Source organism: Pelophylax lessonae (assembly GCF_965119305.1).
Source record: "Pelophylax lessonae genome assembly, chromosome: 1".
Taxonomy (NCBI): domain Eukaryota; kingdom Metazoa; phylum Chordata; class Amphibia; order Anura; family Ranidae; genus Pelophylax; species Pelophylax lessonae.
In genome coordinates, this window is record NC_138768.1 from 579,227,095 (window position 1) to 579,247,586 (window position 20,492).

Genomic DNA, 20,492 nt, shown 5'->3' on the forward strand with positions numbered 1-20,492 from the left:
GGGGCTTTCAATAGAGTGGACCACTTTACTTTTTGTCATTTTGCCCATTTATATTTACTTTCCTCATGCTTCCTAGCCACTCTGTTTATCTGTGAGTCAAATCCCTGTGTAAGCTCCATGTTGTTCTGGATTGAAGCTTACAAAGTGTTAATAACATTCTCCTTTCCCTCATGTGACAGTGTTTGGGCCTGACCCCAACACTGCATTTTGGAAGTAAAGGGAGAAGGTCTTTTAAACCCAGTATTTTGGAGCTGTCAGACAGACAAACAGAGTAGCAGGGGTGAAGGAATTAAGAGGAGACCATGACATAGCCTTGTAGTGCTAAGAGAGGGTCTTCAATGGAGTTTTAAACGCAGTGGGTATTCCCGGTAACCAACAGGGATGTGAAGGAAGTCTTGTGACAATGCTTTGCCGACTAAAGCTGAGACTTGGAAAACTGAGTGCCCAAGGATAATTGGGAAGTCCATGGTGCCCTCCTAGAGACTTAGTGTAGGGATAAGCCAAAGGTTTGATCCAAACACAAATTGGAGTGTTCGTCCAAAAGCCTGGCTTTTAGCCTGTTCTGCGGGAGCTGAACATCATGTATAGTAGCAATATTTCTACCGGTATTATCTATGGCAGCTTCCCATCTGACAATAGTTGCTAAGGAAGAGGGAAGTATTTCAGGGCCTCTTATTGTTAATGTGTGTTTCAAAATTACTAAGAGCCCCCTGCCCACAGACCTCCACAACCACCAGACTAGGGTTGTAGGGAAAGGGTTCTTGTCTTCATTAACATGGGGACAAGGCTAGTTGTCTGGGATCCCCCAAGATCACATGCTCACCTCTCCACTTTCATGACCTGACTATGGATAAGGGTCTGGTATGATTTTTTTTAGGGGGGGTACACATTTCATTTTTTTCCTTGTGTTTTGCTTGGTATTCCCCCTTGGCAATTCATAGAAACCATCTCTGAGGATATGGTTCTGATCATGTATTTTTAGGGGGACCCTATGTGGTCCATTCCATTGCACAGAGCAGGTATGTATAGACATGTTTGTTATTTTAAAAAAAGACTATTTACCTTTACAATTACTTTAATACAATGTAATAAATTGTTTTACAAGTATGTGCGTATCTTTTATTTGTGTGATAGCCAGGAGTTTTAAGGTACTTAAGTGGCGTCAGCAGGGGTGGTGCTGTCAGCAAGGTTCAGTGACGAACAGAGACCCCAAGTATTCTAGCGGCTCCTGCGGGGAAGCTCTATATAAGTACAGTTTTGCTCTCAATAATTATATAGCACAAAAGTATATTGAAAGATTTACAACTTCAGAGCTCTAAACAGTTGAGAGAAAGGAAGTACAATAAAAGCTGAAAGCAATGCTAAACTTCTAAATCAAAATACAACATATACAAATTAGTTTAAAACTGATCTAATTTTTAAAGACCAAATACTTTACATGTGTTTTTAAAAGTATTAAAAGTATATAACCATACGTCTAGTAGGTCTATATTAGCAAGAATAAAGTATTACCATAAATATATTTTTATATGTAAATAATTATATAAATGTTAATGGATGGCATTAGATTATTATTCCACATTTTTATGGTGAGTTTTGCCCAGATTGTAGGGACAAAAACCATTATTCTCATACAATGATTGTGTAAAATGAAAGCTGTTCTAAGGGCAGAAGTTTTTTTTTACCATATCATGCATTTACCATATCATGCATTAAGGTAAAAAATATTCTGAGTGCAGCTCCCCCCCCCCCTTTTACTTACCTGAGCCCCATCTCAATCTAGCGATGGGCATGAGAGCAGTGTCTCTTTCGGATCTCTCTCTCTCCTCATTGGCTCACACAGCATTAAGCTCCTGCTGCTATCAATCATAGCCAGTGAGCCAATGAGGAGAGATCAGGGGCGGGGCTAAGCCACGCTCTTTGTGTGAATGGACAGTGTCCATTCACAGGAGCGTGGCTCAAGAGCACACCTTCTTGAGTATCTCCATAACAAGAAGCTTGCTATTGGGGGCACTCAGCAGGGGGGAAGAGCCAGAACCACCAACAGGGCACCCAAAAAGAAAAGGATCGCGATCTCCTAGTGTCGAGTTGGGTGAATTCCAGGTGACTATGTGCAGTTTCAGGCACATCACTTCCGGGTTTCACATGACTGTAGGCTTTATGTGTCAGCTGTAACAGCCGACTAGTCACTTCCGGTCTGGCGGGGGTTCTAGTAAGGGCGGAAATAGCCTTTAGATAAGGGCATCGCCCTGATAGGCAGATATGTCACTTCCAGTTTTGCGGTATCCTGGTTAAGGGAGGAAGTGGCAGCTAGAATGTTGCTGAGCTGGAAGGAATAGGCGCAAGAGGCAATAGGAAGATACTGTTTACCATGTGACCATGTGACCAATTGCCAACCTTGCCTGCTTCTGGATGACATTCTTTTAAAACATTTGGGAATACTATCAAAAATATGGATGTACAACCTCCATGGTCCATAATATACCAAAAGTGGAATATTGAAGTTTTTTTTTATGGGTTTAGGATAATATTTTACTGAGAATTACCTCATATCTGCATATATCTAAAATTTTATAATTGGAAGACTATAACTCATATATTATATCCCATCCCAAGTCATGATTGTATTGTTTGCTGGCATAATAATCATCTAGTAGGTAATATTCCTTTTAGAAATATCCCATATGTAGAGATGGGTTTATATACAAATTATTGTGTTTAGAGATATATACTATAACTAAAACTATATATATACATATATATATATATATATATATATATATATATATATATATATATATAGTTTCAAAAAAGAGGAGGTTGGGACTTTATATGAGAGACATGGAGGGGTCGGCAGGAAAATTGTCAGCAGCTTTTATTGATGCATATAAATAGAACATACATAACAGATCAAAAATTATGACATCAAATGATACAGTAAGGATAAATATTCCCTGAATGCAATACATAATATCCAATATGACCAAATTCCAATATTGTAGAGTATAGAATTGTACAAAATATATAAAACAAAACAGAGCTGGAGATTCCAGATAGCAGAGTATTCGATATTAAACAAACATCATTGTCTCAACGCGTTTCGTGGACCCAAATCGCCACTTCATCAGGAGTTACTAATATTGCCATTATCAGCCTCCTTTAATGCCATACAATAGCATTATTACAATCATACGGGTTTTTTTTACTCCTTTGCGGCATTTCCCACGTTGTGGGGTGCTTTGGCTTGTTTCTGGTTGGTCCCTGTGTTATCCATGCACCCTCCCCTTCTCCCTCTGCCTTCTAGCACGGGAGATCGGGGAGATCGGGTGGACGGCACTGCTGCGCCTCGACGCCACGACTCCGTCGGCGCATGACGTCGTTTTGGCGCCAATGCGCCGACGTTTGAATTTCCATCTCAGTGTATAATAGACAGCCCGCGGGACAGTCATACCTTGCGTTTGCCGATCCCGTGGGTCATCTGCTTTTTACACTGTCATGGCGTTGGACACATTAGACACAATGAGCACCATGTCATCTGTTTGGGCTTTTTTCTCCGGTAATACTTGTCTTACTCTCTCACAACTATTTGCCTGACTGATTATTCACTCCATTCTTTACCATTTCATTGATTGTTTTATTTCTTCTACTCATTTTCATTTCTACATATCCTATTCCATATCCCTCTCTCTCTGTGGGCTTTCTCACCATTTGCCTCCACATCACCAGTTGGGTTTTTTACCCACTTCATGGCACATTATTTGTTTTCCCTCACTTTTTCATCCCATCCTCACCCACTTTCTTGTTTTCCTATTTGGGCCATTCTCCTTACTTGCTTTTACACCCACCACCAGGTGCTTGTCATTCACTTTGATAGCTTGCTTGCTTTCATCCACCCTCCCATCTCATTCTCCACCACTCACTATCACACACTTTTCTCTTCTTTTTTCAACCATAATACTTCCTTACTCGTATACATCTATATTACAATATATATTTTATCTAATATTAATTTTACATAATCAATTTATCCATTTTTACATATATACTTATTATACTCCTTTACAGATACATTTATACGGTGCTGTATTTATGGCTCCTGCCATTCTTACTATTTAGCCCTCACGTGCCATGTGTGCGACATGTCTCTCCTGGCCTGCCTGCCTATGTGCCCTCAGCTCCAGTGGGAGACATTTTTGGTGACCTTTCCAGTCTTCACGCCATCTCACATGCTGCTATGTAAGTTTTTTTTTGTTCTCCCCATTTTTTACCTTTTATACATTTTTTTCATCTTTTGCATTATCCTAAACATATGCCCATATTTCCCATTTTTATAGACTACAAAACACACATACATCAACTCCTGATGAAGTGGCGATTTGGGTCCACGAAACGCGTTGAGACAATGATGTTTGTTTAATATCGAATACTCTGCTATCTGGAATCTCCAGCTCTGTTATATTTTATATATTTTGTACAATTCTATACTCTACAATATTGGAATTTGGTCATATTGGATATTATGTATTGCATTTGGGGAATATTTATCCTTACTGTAACATTTGATGTCATAATTTTTGATCTGTTATGTATGTTCTATTTATATGCATCAATAAAAGCTGCTGACAATTTTCCTGCCGACCCCTCCATGTCTCTCATATAAAGTCCCAACCTCCTCTTTTTTGAAACTAATATTAGGGATGAAGACGCACGGCAAATCCCACCGTGCGCCTCATATAAAGTCCCGCCATTCCCCCCTTCTTCTATATATATATATATATATATATATATATATATATATATATATATAGTTTTCTGCTTCTAACTAGATGTGTAAATAATCAGAATATATTCAGATAAAACATTTATTCCTAATCGATATAAGTGCTGCATTAGTAATGTATACTCATTAGACGGCGTTACCAGATCTGAACCTTCCAGATATATAATAGAAATATCATATGGCTATGCCTGTACCATGAGAAAATTGACATTCTTACAACAAATCATTTATAAGAATAATTCAGAACAAATATTTCTGCTCTAGGATACACTTGGTGGTTAAAAGAGGCAAATGCCTAATCATGCAAGAAAGTTAATTTTTATCTGCCTCCACCAATGGAAAGAAGTTCCACCTTCTGGGCTAGGCTTATTATAATGTTTATGAGTTTATTGTCCCAAAAAAGTATATAGGGGATCACACTTGATCATTAAGACACACAAACACATTGACACACACACAAACACATAGATTCACACATTGACACACTACTTCACTACATAAGCTTCATCCATCATACTTCATACCCTCATCATCATGCCTCATACTCTGAAACTTTAAGGACGCAAGACACAAGCTCCTCCTTAACAGCCACCCTTTTGGGAAAGACAGCCATCTTAGGGGACTCTGGTAACGACTATTGTGAGCCAGCAGCCATTTTAGAAAGGTAAATATGTTTTATTGATTTTGTTGATTATTTCAATAATGAATATTGAGTGCTCAGGATATTTAGATCATGATTCCCCAGATGTAACAACCATCAGATTTTTCTTTACCTTTATTTTTGTTTTTCGAAATTTTAACATCTTTGTTTGGCGCTTTATTAGCAAACCAGTTTTATGTTTTACGTAGTTTGACTCTCACCCCAACTGCAGAGGGCTTTGGCAGTGCTCATCCTGTTCCTCCTTGCACAAAAGGAGCAGATACCAGTTCTGCTGTTGGGTTAAGGACCTTCTACAACCTTGTCCAGCTCTCCTAGAGTAACTGCCTATCTCCTGGAATCTCCTCCATGCTCTTGAGACTGTGCTGGGAGACACAGCAAAACCTTCGGCAGAGGCGTGTACTGATGTGCCATCCTGGGGGAGTTGGACTGCCTGTGCAACCTCTATAGGGTCCAGATATCGCCTCATGCTACCAGTAGTTACACTGACCCTAGAAAAATGCAAAACTAGTGAAACACAATCAGAAAAGAGGGGAAAAAAATTGTCAGTGGCCTCCACTTTTAAAGCCATTTCTGTTTTGGAAGTCGTCTCATTGTTGCCCATCTAGTGCATTTGTTGTTAATTTCATTAACACTAAAGCATCTGAAGCTGATTAACAACCCCCTCTGCTACTTAACTTACCAGATCAATATCCCAGGAATTTAATTGACTTGATGCTATACTCCGATTAAAAAGTTTTTCTTTAATATTTTTAAGCAGTGTATAATAATATTTTTTTCTTGTATTCCAAGATTTTCTTCCCCAGTGATGTCATGAAATTCCATTGGAAAACCCTGCTCCTTTCTTGCACCAGGAGACAGACTTTTTAATTTATAAATGTATTGCTCCACTAGACTCTGCAAAGCTTAGCCTTACAAAATATAGGAGGGTTGCTTTTTTCACCAAGCATGGTCCAGTTGTTCAGGTGAGTGACAAGTATGCTTTATGATTACAGGAAGTTTTTTTTTTTTTTTCCCATAGCATACTCTCCTGCAGTGTGGGAGTTGATACATCAAGTTCCCTTTCTTTGCAATTATTTAGGGTGTGTGTAGTGTAGAAAGCTGGGAGTGTAGCACTTTTCGAAGCTTTGTATACAAATAAACTACCATATAATAAACTTTACATACAGGCACATTTATGTAAAATTTCAAATAAATATTTACATGCTCTTTTTAGAAAATATACAGTAAAATGTGGCAAAATGGTAAATTATTATTTTAGACTAAATATTGTTTTTTAATCAGATTATCAGAATAGACTAGAGAAGATCAAAATAGACTAAAATTTCCTCTGCTTAAAGTGAATCTAGCAGTAGATACAGTATATTTTTTATATTAAGTGTAGGTATTCTAATAATGTGTAGCATTACAGGTATGTATTTACTTTCACAGAGATCACAGTAGTGCTCTATAATATTGGCAATATTTTCTCCAGCCCAGAGGAACAGCGCCATCTTTGTGCAGACACTATCCAGGGTCAGCATTTACTTCCTGACTGAGATGCTCACCTATGGATATGTGCTCAGATAAAAAATGGTAAGCTGCCAGCACAAAGATATATGATACCAAATCCAAATCTGGTATATAACTCAAATGTGCAGCACTATAAACAAAGAAACGTATATATTTCATAAATTGCATCAACATCAGACTTCAAACACAAAAAATTCTATTTGAATAAAGAGTGCCTATTGAGGTGTCCATGTACACCAAAAAAGAAGATAGTCTCTTGTATAGATGGATGTATACCAAAGGCCAACTCCCCCTGATAATGTCTTCTATGATGAAATGCGCTGAGTGGAGCTAACGGGCGTGATGTCATCATGTACGCTTTTGACAGAAGTCGGACTGGAAGAAAAGTCTTTGCCAATCGAATGCATGCAAAGCGATATACAGCTGTGTTTGCCTTGTTATACATTTGAGTGAGCATTCTACTGTAACATTTAAATAAATGTGGATGTTTTACTTTTACAAAACCAGTGAGTCCCTTTTTCCTTCTATGTGATCATATATATATATATATATATATATATATATATATATATATACTAGGACTTTCCAAGATGATGGTCAACTGATGTAGCAGTGATCGGGATCAATAACCATTTATGCATTATTGACCATTTATAATTTGATGGTCATTTTAATCCGGTAAGAGCCTCTTGTGCACACGGAGGATTCTTTGGTGGATGGGCGTTGTTCTCACTTGCAAAAGATCACAATAAGTGGAATATCTGACACCTAACCTGGTTTGGATGTTATTTCTTCACGGAGTGGATGACTATTCTCTTTTTTGTGTATATGGACACTTTAATGGACATACTTTATTCAAGTATAATTTGTGTTTAAAGTTCGATGTTGATGTGCATTATGAAATATGTATGTTATGTTCTTTATAGCACTGAGCATTTGAGTTTTGTACAGTAATAAGACAGTAGATCTTTATTCAAACAATGACTAATAAAGGTGATATACTTGAATAAGAAAACCTAGACACCAAGATAAGACGATAAGAAAAATTAGCCGTTTAAATCACATATTGAAAATATTATTATTAATTAATTATTATGTGATATGTACTGTGGAAAAAGTAAGTACACTTTTTGCATCAAAAGCTGGTATAGCCCCCTGAAGTGAAAATATTGTCTTTTGCATAACTCCCTACAAATCTCTGACATTGACTTCTCCATGCAAAATTCTATCGTTTGCAATGTACTTGTTGTTTCCTTTTATTAACTGCCTGTTTCAAAATCCACCTACAAAATTTTAATGGGAATCAAACCAGGCATTTGACAAGGGCAGTCCATAATCCTCTATTTCATTATTATTTTTTATTTATTTTTTTTGAACCATTCTAGGTGGATTTGCTAGTGTGCTTTGGGTTATTATCATGTTAAAAGACTTCAACTTTATGACAGGTGACCTCACATTTGCATATAGAACCAGTTGATATTATGCATAATGTATAGTGGACTCTATGACTGCAAGCTGCCTAGGCCCTAAAGCACTGAAAAAGCCCAAATCATAACATTACCACCACCATGCTGCAAAGTTCTTCTCCTAAAATACTCTCTTTGGTTTGTGGAAAATATATCTGCTGTTATTGTGATTAAACAACTAACTCTGTCTTTGATTGATCATTCTTCAGCACATTTTCCATAAGACGTGGCTATATGTCCAATGGCAAACTGTAATCATGCTCTAATGTTCATTTTGATCAGCAAAGGCTTTTTGTTAACACACCTCTAATACATATTGAATTGGTGCAATCCCTTTGTGGTTGTGGATGCATGGACTTAGACCCCATTCATGAAATGTTGGGCTTCTATTAGACTTTTTTTTTTCTTTTCAATTAATTTTATTTATATAGGTCACATAGACTGCGACTATTAAACTTGTTTAAGCATTAAACAGCCCTTGGGTTGAATTTGCTGGGCCATTCATCCCTGGACAAATTAACGGTTATTTAAAATCCACATCACTCGTAATTATTTTTCTTACAGTGGAATAATTGATTTAAAATAATTTGGTGATCTTTATAAATCCCTTGTCAGACTCGTAGACATTAACAATTTTTTTGAGGGTCTCAGAGAGCTCTATTGGTCTTGGCACCAGGACCCATATATCTAAAGGTTTAAATAAGATAGGTTCCACATATAGTGCATACTTCCTAAGGAGGCTGACTGGATTATAATTTTATGATATTGAAGAGGTGGCAAATGTAGGAATGTATTTACTTTTTCCATATTACAAATCTGCATGTTTGTTAATTTTTGAACATAGTAAATAATACTCCATGTCAATTTTATGTGTCATTTTTCCAAGTATATACATTTTATCAGAAAATGGGGTTGGTTGCCTCAGGTCAAGGGTTGGGACTTTATGGGCTATATTCATTCATGAATAGATATGGTTTTATATAAAACAAGTTTATTCCAATTGTTCTTGTAAAACATGTATTATGAAATATGGTAAATCAAAATAGAAAGAGCAGTAAATATAATACATCAAGTGTATGGGTTATAGACCCATTGGTGGTGATGAGAAGAGAAAAAGTAGGGAGGAGGTGACATGGCGGTATAGTGACAATAAATATCTCTCTATTGTTCCACACTTCTTAGTAGGGCGTCGGATCTATAGGGAGGGTATTCTGGTTTCCTACACATTTTGGCGATAAAGCCTTTGTCAACGCGTAGGAAACCAGAATACCCTCCCTATAGATCTGACGCCCTACTAAGAAGCGTGGAACAATAGAGAGATATTTATTGTCACTATACCACCATGTCACCTCCTCCCTACTTTTTCTCTTCTCATCACCACCAATGGGTCTATAACCCATACACTTGATGTATTATATTTACTGCTCTTTCTATTTTGATTTACCATATTTCATAATACATGTTTTACAAGAACAATTGGAATAAACTTGTTTTATATAAAACCATATCTACTCATGAATGAATATAGCCCATAAAGTCCCAACCCTTGACCTGAGGCAACCAACCCCATTTTCTAATAATTTCTTGGGATGACGGCTAAACAGAACTAAAAGTTTTCTTTGGGAATCGCACACCTACACAAATATACATTTTATCTGTAGGCAATATCTGAATCAAGATCTAATTTTTGGCTGTTCAAATGTGTTTAGATAGTAGTGAACAATTTCCATGAGGTGTACCTAGCTTTTCGCATGACTGTAAATTCTAGTGCCTGCAAAGTTTTGGCTTTGTTTACCTGTCTGATCCACCCCTTCAGCAGATCATTCATGTGTAATGAGCAAAGGTGGTAATATACATACAGTATATAAAAAGAAAAATTAAACCTAGAAACAAGATTTTTAAAACAAAGAAAATGCTACTTGTTTCCTTTAACAGTGGAAGATCTGTTGTAGTTTGCTAGACTGATACGCCTGGTGTATGTTAACTGTCAATAGCTACAATGTAGATTGATGACTAATATTGAATGACAGCTGTGAGGTATTTTTTAGAGTAATTACTAGTTCCATGAGTTACACGATGATAAAGATCAATTTTGATTTCCAGTTAGAAACATTAAGTAATTAGACTGGCATGGAAAAGTCCTCTCATTATAATTGGCACAAATGGGTGAATAGACAAAAATATAAGTGGGTTAATTAAAAACCCACATATCAAGTTTAACTGACTTATGGCATGGGCAGATCCTGGGAATGTCTTTCACATTTAAAGAACTCTGTGAACCAAAGCCCTTTTTACTGTAAATTAATCTAAAGGAAGTGCCACATAATGAACAAGAATAATGGGCAGTAAAAATGTAAACAGGAATATCTGCAAAGATGATTCCTGTCTAATAATAAATGTTTGGGAAATAATAATTTCCCAAACATTTGTCAGCCACATGATATGTAATAGCATTTATCATGCCCAAGCAATAAGCTTCTGTTAAAATTAAGGGTCTTTTTAGAATACAATGCATGCAATATAAATAGCCCCTATTTCTTGATAAGAGGTCCATGTGACCCATAAGATGAAATATACATCCCACCATTACTATTGATCCACTTAAATGGGCTCCCGACGCCTGCAAAAGAGGAGTGCCTTCATCCCGCCTGTCTTATTCTAAGGTCAGCACAATCATATAATTATGTATTAATGCAATTTGATACAGATGTAATATTATGATTGTAATGTATATATTTTTTCACATTTCTTTAGTGCAGCATCTACTTGGTCTTTGTAATGCCCTGATGAAGCATTAATTGCGAAACGCGTTGGCTTATCCAGGGACCGTTAGACTGCATATACATTGGGATCCGTTGTTGTGGTATTTTGTTATCGATTTCAAGTAATCTTTACACACACGGACCTATGTACTACTCTTTTAGTCTTTGTATGTTTGTTGTTATGTGATGTCATAATTGTTTTTTATCCTTTTGTACAATAAAATGATTATGTTTTTTTACATAGTGGTGTTGTGTTTGTATCCCTACAACGATATACATGCCGATATAGTCCCGCTTTTTGGGACCTCTCTTGGTCCTTAGTTTTGTTTTGTTCCATCTTTTTAGAATGGTGGTGATATGGATTTGTTTAGTCAAATTAATCAATAAATCCCCCTCTCCTCCTCTGAGGACATGCCAGAATTCATCTCTTCCTTTTTGCCATGCTCCTGTAGTGAGAAACAGCATTTAGTACCCCTTAAATATTAAAGGCTAAAGCTTTTTTTGGTTAAAATAACGAAGAGGTCATACTTACCTACTTTTTATAACAATATTTCACAGAAAGGTACCTTACCTCCTCTTCTGGCAGTCCCCCACTGGCACTGTAAGGCTTTTCTCCTCCGTTTGCCTCCTTAGCAAGACAGCTGCTAAGGAGGCACGTATGTGTGCAGGCTCCAGAGCCAGGCTGTGTGCGTTCATAGACAAACACAGTGCCAGTAAGCCACTCCCCTGATCCCTCCTCACAGGAGTTTGACTGACAGAAGCAGGAACCTCTGGTTCTGCTGCCCTCAGTTTCTCCAGCAGGAACTGAGGTAAGTAGTGCTGAAACTAGAGACAGCGCTAGAGCAGTGATAGGAGCCAGATACAGGACATGTACCAGTGCAAAATAAATTTGAGGGGAAAGGGCCCTTTCATGGAACTTCAAGAGGCAACATTGAACACACACAAATCCTTTAAAAAAACATGCTTGGAGGATGCCTTAACCACTCGACCGCCGGGAGATTTACCTCCCTCCCAATAAGCATTCAGTGATTGGTTTATGCAAACGTTATAGTGTCTACAAACTATGGGATATATTTATGTATTTATTTTTTATACTACTAATGGCGACGATCAGCAACTTATAGCAGGACTGCAATATTGTGGTGGACAATCGGACACTAACTAAAACATTTGAGACTTTGTGGGAACCAGTGACACTAATACAGTGATCAGTGCTAAAAAAAATGCACTGTCACTGTGCTAATGACACTGGCTGGGAAGGGGTTAAACATCTAGGGCAATCAAAGGATTAACTGTGTGCCTACCCAACATTTTTGTGTACTGTATGTGCTGCTTTTACTAAGGGAAGATATTTATTGTAGCCCTGCTTTGCAGGAACACAGAATCCATCCCTTTCCCCCTGTCAGTACTAAGATCTGCCTTGTTTACCGGTACATAGGCAGATCTTCCTTCTGTGATCAGCAGGTGTCGGATGACATCGAGCGTCAGCACTCGCAGATCGGCTTCTGTTGCGTGTCCTCTGAAGGCAGAAGTGCCGAATCACGTATATATACATGATTCTGCACAGGAGAGCTGCCCTGTAGCAGTAAAACTGCTATGGTGCGGATGGCAAGTGGTTAAAGGATAAGTCCACCCTAACTCTAAAATCACTGCATCTATAGACCTTCACGTTTTAACACTAAACTATGTAGCCTTGTAAAGAAGAAATTAGTATACTTACCTATTTTGAAGCCGATTTGACCCAATTCCACGCTGATCCTACCCGAGCTGTCAGCCGCGGCTTCACTCTTTGGGTAACATCATTTCCCATTAATTTCACAGCCGTTGTCGGCTGTGTCCTCTGCAGAGCTTCCGCCGCTGGAAACAACATTTACTGATTTCTTCTTTACAAAGCTAGATCATGGAGATCTATAGATTTTAGTTTTAGGGTGGACTTATCCTTTAAGCTGCACGTGCTGTAACAGAACAGTATCATTTTCATGGGCAGCTTCAATGCCAGCATACACGGACAGTGCATATTTGGCCGTGGAATTAATTTTTATATTTTATAATTAGCTTGACTTACATACAGTTGTATCCCAATTAAATCAGTTTGGGGGAATTTTTTTTTTCAAGTAGTTCTAGTGACAACAAATGCTTTTTCATCAAACAGAAAATTACCTGCTTTTCCCAGCAGATAAAAAAGTGTCCAGTAGTTCACTGAGGCTGTCCCTGTTCTTGCTGATGCAAAACTGTCCTGCCACTGGCCAAATAACAATAAACTCTCATTAGGATTAAGATTCCACAGATGGTCCACAGCAGTGTAAGATTGGCCAACAGCAGGACAATTAAAGGAGGGCTAAAATGTGCTAGAGAAAAGCCACCCTGCCTTAAGAATGTCTAAATTTAGTTCTGCATAGCTGCAGTCAGCCAATGCCATCCTGTAGTCTATAGTTTGTACAGCTTCTTATAAGTTAAGCCTGGCTCTTAGTTCTCCCTTCTCTCAGTAGCTGGCACTGTCACCTCTGGTATTATTGTAAGATCACACAGTAAATCTAGATTATGACTATGCATATGTTTTTCCAGCCCACCACTAGGAGTTTCCTTTGCAAGTGGTGCATCTTAGTAAAGGGTATAAATATTTGGGGCAGGCTGATGCAATATCTCTTCCCCCGAGACTCTGGCCTGGGGAGGGTGCATGTGATATAGCTGCTTATTTAGGCCTGCTTGGCTGAAGGGGCCTGGATATGTGGAGACCTGGGGATTAGGCCTGGTGCTACTGATCTTCACTGGAGGCAGGATGGAATCCTGTGGCAGTTGTTTGACTCTCCTGCAGAAGATTAGAAACAGGATGAAGGACCAGAGGAGGATCCTACAGGAGGTGTCTTTAGGGCTGGAATCTCATGTGTGGGAGCTGGGTGGCTCTCCTGGAGAAAGGATGGCATTGTTGCTACTGGTAATGTTTGCTAGGGAGTTCTAACAAATAACAGTTCTAACAGATAACTAAGGAGTTGTAACTTCTGTGTTCAGGTGTGGTCGATAAAGATGCTAATATGTGGATCCCACAACTGGTTGGCTTGAGTTTCCCACAGAACACCAGGCACTCTCTAGGTCTTGCAGCCCTCTTCGGGGGGGGGGGGGGACCCAAACAGTAAATGACAAAAAGCAATATGAGTGTAAGGCTCATAACATAAAATAGATGGAAGCTCCAACCGTAGTCACAGCTTGTGGCTCTGGATAAGCACAAATGACATCCACATACGGTATATATAGCAGACACTGATGCATTTCGAGGGTTTACCCTCTTTCTCAGAGTTATTCAGGTCGCAGGCTGTAGCTATGGTTGGAGTTTCCTTCTATTTTATGCCACGAGCCTTAGACTCATCTATGATTGTTGTCAGTATAAGTGTTTACCACTTTATTATTATAAATGGTGTAATTGGTAATGCACTGGACCGGTGTACCCTTCTTGCTTTTTTCTACGTATTGTTTTTTTTACCAAATTTACTAGAGGCAAAGAACAGAGGCTGGGGCTTTTCTACAAGAATTAGCATACTGCAGAGAATACAGCAGTGTAAAATTTGGTCAGCAGTGGGTCAGTTGTAATTATAGCGAACAGGCAAAACTGGTTAAGGTAAAAATCTAGCATCCAGCACTTAGGTGAATCCCAATAACCTCTCAACACAAATGATATATACAGCAACTCCCGGCAGCTGGAATAACAATGCCCCCTGGGCAGGTAGACCGTATGATTAAAAGGATACCAATGCTCTACTGTGATTTCAAAACGGTGATCCCACTTAAAAATAAAATAAATTGCTCTATATGGTCCTTGTGTACATGCATCTTGCATCATGCATTATATGAGCCACTGATTTCTCAGGGTCATTTTATGTGGTGAGAGTCCAATTTGTATGTAGTGTACTGCATAGAGATGATATCCAATGGTGGGAAGAAATAGCTGCATGGAATTGTGAACGTTTTTGTTTATGAACACTAATGTATGAACACAAGAACCTATATAAACCTATATACCTATATAAAACAGCCTTAAACTGATCTAAATGCCACCCATAGTGTAAAATGTGCCTGCAAACACATACACATAAACATGTGCTGCTTATTAATCAGTAAAAAATAAAATAAAAGATACAGTATTTAAGTATTTTAAATACTTAAGTGTGCAAGAGGCATTTATGTCCCGGGAGGATAATTTTAATGAAAGAAAAAGAAACACAGCAAAGAAAAATAGTTACAGAAAAAGATATTACAAAAAAAGATATTCAATAGCAACTGTAAAATACATGGGAATAAAGATGAAATTTTATTTTAAAAATTTGCCTGGTCTGTGGTCCAAAAAGAGTCCAAAACAAGGCAGTAATGTTTTCAATGGAAAATTGAGAGTTGTACAGCTGCAGATATGGTCATCTTTTCTGGTCCCTGCGGAAGGCAATTACAGAAATGCCATGGCCAATCAAAGTATTTAAAGGGTGTGAGGTTGGAGTGCTAAAATATTTATATTTTCAGCAGGCCCGCCCTGCCCAGATTTCCAAATGTATTCATATTCATGTCATGTCATGTGTTACAGTCTAATAATATATTATTGTATAACATGAAATCACAGTTGGACAGAGACTAATCATGATGTATCTCTTGTGTGGCTTCCTAAGAAGGGTTAATCAGCCGCCTGCACTTCGTAAAATGGGGATGTTAAAGCGGAGCTCCAGCCTAAATTAGAACAATTGCTGCAATATGTATATGACCGCACCTTCATTCATTTTCGGATCCTTTTTTTTGTCATTTTCTTCTTTTTCAGTAGTCTAAAGCCTGCACTTCCGTCCAACCTCGCTGCAGCGAGGTACATCATATCTGCTTTTCTATTGGCTCCTGGGATAGCTTTGTCATCAATCCCAAAGTCAATGGGCATCCCCCTCTGCGAGCATTGCAGTATTTCGCAACCGGAAATGACGCAATGGTAGGCGGTCGTTATGGTAACCTGTTTTACCACACAGTGGGCCATGATTCCTTCCCACTGCACACGCGTGTGATCGGGAGATGCATGCCGGGTAGCCAGCTTCACCTAATCCCGGGAAGAGACTCCCAGCGGGTTTCAGATGCCCACAATCAGGATGACTGCTTGCTTAATCTGGAGTTTCTAGTAATGAAAGGGGAACTAAGACCAGAAGCAGTACAATAGACAACACATGTTGATGTATTATCTATGAGCGATGACTGTCACAGGGGCTATTTAAAAAAAAAAAAAAATGGCCAGAACTCTCCTTTAAGTTCCTGATTGATAGTCATTTTCTTCTACAGTCTTGTAAACACTTGTTATTAATATAATTTTATCATGTTATTATCTATGAAATATGACTAGAGCTTGGTCTTGGCAGTAGGAAATACCCAGATAGGAGTGTGAATTGTTCCTAAATGGCTTTAGTGCACCCAATTGCAGACAATTATAAAAGTGACATACCAAGGAATGTTTTAACACATCCTTTACAATAGCCATTAACCAGTTCCGCCTATTGGAAGTTACAAACCTAAATTACAATCCCTAAATTAAAAGTCATTGAAGCTTTGCAGACTCTGGGCCAAAAAGTGTTTATTTAACTTTTGATGTCTAATGGATACCTTCCTTATTGTGTTTCATGATATAGGCCATTGGTAATTGCGGCAACTTATAACCAAACCGCACAGACCTGCTATACCACATTTAGGTAGTTATCTGCCCTATTGAGAAAGCCCTTCTGGGCTGTCTCAATAGAATGTATGATTCTTCTAGGATTTTACAACCTGCTGCTAAGTAAGTTTATTAGAATTGTTTTATCCTTTTTGCGACTAAAGCTGAACTGTTCAATCTTACAATTGGATTAGTGGATTATGAATATTGGGTACAATTCTCCATTTCCCTCTCAGTTTAGGGTCGTCAGACCCTAATATCTCCACATTATCACACTATCACTCTATTAATATCAGATCCTAATATCTCCACACTATCACACTATATCACACTATCACACTATTCATATCAGACCCTAATAACTCCACACTATTAACATAAAACATGTCAAAATAAAAGAATACTCAAAGGAAATAAAAAAACAAAATGCCACCTCGAATTTATATTTTAAAAGCCTTTAGTGATAAGTAAATGTATATGCAGGCTGATCGACAAACTCTAGATATTGGGAACTATAATCTGAACCCTAATAAAATCAATGGAAGGTAAATTTTGTAAATCAATTCTGGCTATTTTCAAGACTAAAAAGCAAGGAACTGTTAGACAAATGGTAATGGGAGCTGGACACTGCCCTAGGGGGCATATACCAATGCAAAAACACGTTATAAAAAACTTACCTTGGGAGTATATGGTGTTATGAAGCGATATGATTCCCACAGACATTGTTAGTGGCATTAAATGCTGACGTTACATCATCGCATAATTTGCATGTATAATACATATGTAATAAATTAGCATCCCAAAAAGCCCTCAATAGCGACAGTATTACTTTAAGAGGGGTCAGGGGTGTTACTTTCTTTAAATCACAATCACCTGTCCTTCCTTGGTTAAAAGTGGCTAAAAGTAAAATAAAGCACTTTGATGAAGAAAAGAAAAATGCTTTTAATGAGCTCACATTATGTTAAGTAATGATTAATTCTACTCTTTAAAGCAATAAAAATTAGGCAGAAATGTGAAAACTTTCTGCTAAATCTTTGGATGATGCTCCTAAAAAAATGCTACTGGGGGGGGTGGCCTGACTGCAATGGTGCATGCTTGGCTCTGGAGCTCTTGATACCCCTGAGCACACTAGCGATCCGATGGCTTCTCCAGCACTCTCCCTGGGCGACCCAACATGCCCACAAGACACAGGATATCTTCCCAGCCTCTTGGGGGCTGCAGCGGCTCCTGATCCAGTGATTTAAGATCGCAGTTTTCAGCCTCCACAGAAAATACTAAATGACATGAGACTGCTTTGAACTCATTTATGGACCAAACTGGATGACGACGAAAATAAGGATCAGAGGCAAAACATACAGATTCGGGGGCTCCAGGAAGGGGTGGTTCTGTCAACTTTTAGGGGCCAGTGTGCTAGATATTATTGAAATATCCAGGGTCCATAGGGCCCTTCTGCCTGTCCCACAAGATAGAGATAGACCCAGGGACGTCATATGCAAACTACACAAAGTTGTGGTGAAGGAGGGGGTGATGTGGACAGCTTGTGATAAACCTACCATGGATTTTGATTTCCCTATTCCCTAATCTATCTATATGGACACTGATGCAGAGACGGGCTTTGGGCCCCCTCCTTTATGTGCTTCATGCCAACCAGGCCACCTATAGGTGGGGTTTTCCATTTCGCCTTACTGCAGCCAGGAATGGTAAATCTGCTGCTCTTCGGAACAAGGATGACCTACAGCAGCTTTGTGCAACTTTAGATCTCCTGGAAGTGGTCTTGACCCCAAAGATACTATGGCCTTGGACACCCTTAGGCAGACTTTGACCCAATGCTTGGAACGCAGGGCAAAGAATAGGTTGCACTTCTGGGCCCATTGTTTCTATGAGCATGGCAATGAATGTGGACATCTATTAGCTCATATGTTGAAGAAACAACAGGCATCCTGCGATGTCCATTCTCTAACAGTGCAGGGCAAACAAGTCATTAACTCCATCTCTGGAGCTAGGAAATGTCAACGCTTTTACTAATCCCTCCATGACATTCAGTCAATTCCCTCTCTAGAGAGTTCAACAGCTCCTAATGAATGGGCTTAGGCCTACATGCAGAAATCCACCCTTCCTTGGTTGCAAGAGGAAGTGCTGCCAGACTTAGAATAACCTATCACTTTTGATGAAATAGGTAAGGTTATTGTGAGCTTTCTCCAAGGTAAAACCCCTGACTCAGATGGCTTCACAAACAAGTATTATAAAAAGTTATTTTCCACCCTTGCAGACCCTATGTGTACCTATTTTAATCACATTACACTGGATAATCCTTGCCACATGAAGCTCTTATGGCCCACATCACAGTTTTGCCAAAACCGGGGAAAGTCCCCCAATACTGTGCGAATTACTGGCCTATATCTATCCTAAATTAGGATACCAAGATCCTAGCCAAGCTCCTTGTGGTTCCCCTTCAGGACCATATCACAGCTTTTGGTGATCCCGACCAAGCTGGCTTCATGGTGGGCTTTGAGGCCCGTGACAATACTATTTGTGCGTTGCATGTCATGCACTGGGCTCAGCATGGCCCTGTACGTGAGCCTTGTGTTGTACTATCGATGGATGCTGAAAAAGCCTTTCGATAGGGTTAACGCTACTTATATGATAGAAGTGCTACGTGTCCCTGGGCTTGGCAGCAGGATGCTTGGGTGGATCTTGGCATTTTATAGCGGCCATAGGGCGAGGGTGAAAGTCAATGCGATGATGTTGGACCCTTTTCATATCCATAATGGGAAAAGACAGGGATGCCCACTATCCCCGCTACTTATTGCCCTGGTGCTGGAGCCCTTTCTCAGGCAAGTTTTGGATAACCAGGATATAGCCGGGGTCAGATTTGGGTCTGTAGAGCACAAACTATCTGCTTACGCAGACGATCTCCTTTTCTATCTCAGCAGGCCCCAAACTTCCCTACCTGTGCTCATGGAGGAATTATGTGGGTTTGGTATCATATCCAATTTTAAACCTAATTATAAGTCAGAATTACTCCCCATACATGTTCCTACGAAGATCACTAAAGCCCTTAGGCATTATTTTCACTTCCAATGGCAAACAGTTTCTCTACCCACATCTCCCCTGACACGAGGGTTCTGTATGTTAATACCTATGGTAAACTGCTAGAGCGGATTTCGGGAGATTTGAATGCGTGGCATGATTACCCCCTGACATGGTTCAGACGTATAAACGTGATCAAAATGAATATTCTCCCACGGATCATATACTTGCTGCATACTATACCAGTCCAACTACCACAAGCTTTTTTTAAACGCTTAAAACATTCCTTCTTGAAGTTTGTTTGGCATGGTAAACAGCCTAGACTCAAATATGACGTGTTGCGCAGGCACAAAAGGGAAGGTGGGACAGGTTTTGTACTACAAAGATATGACCCTAGTGTGTATCGTAAATTGGACTCATGACGCCCCTACGAAAATTTGGGTCCCCCTTTTTTTTTTCATCACCTCATATCCATTTTAAAACGACTTTTTTACCTCACCACTTACACCTCTTACAGGGATCTCATATATACTAGAAGATCCATATAAAAAAAGGTTAATACTAACACATATCATTTGGTGTCTAAGAAAATGATTGATATCTTTCCACCACCTCATATCCA

General features: G+C 39.0%; 1 protein-coding gene across 1 annotated transcript in view; it reads right to left on the reverse strand.

Annotated features, from left to right (window-relative positions):
• Nucleotides 1-20,492, reverse strand: part of MTHFD2L (methylenetetrahydrofolate dehydrogenase (NADP+ dependent) 2 like) — a 129,392-nt gene that overhangs the window by 6,473 nt on the left and 102,427 nt on the right. The gene's annotated exons all lie outside the window — the stretch shown is intronic.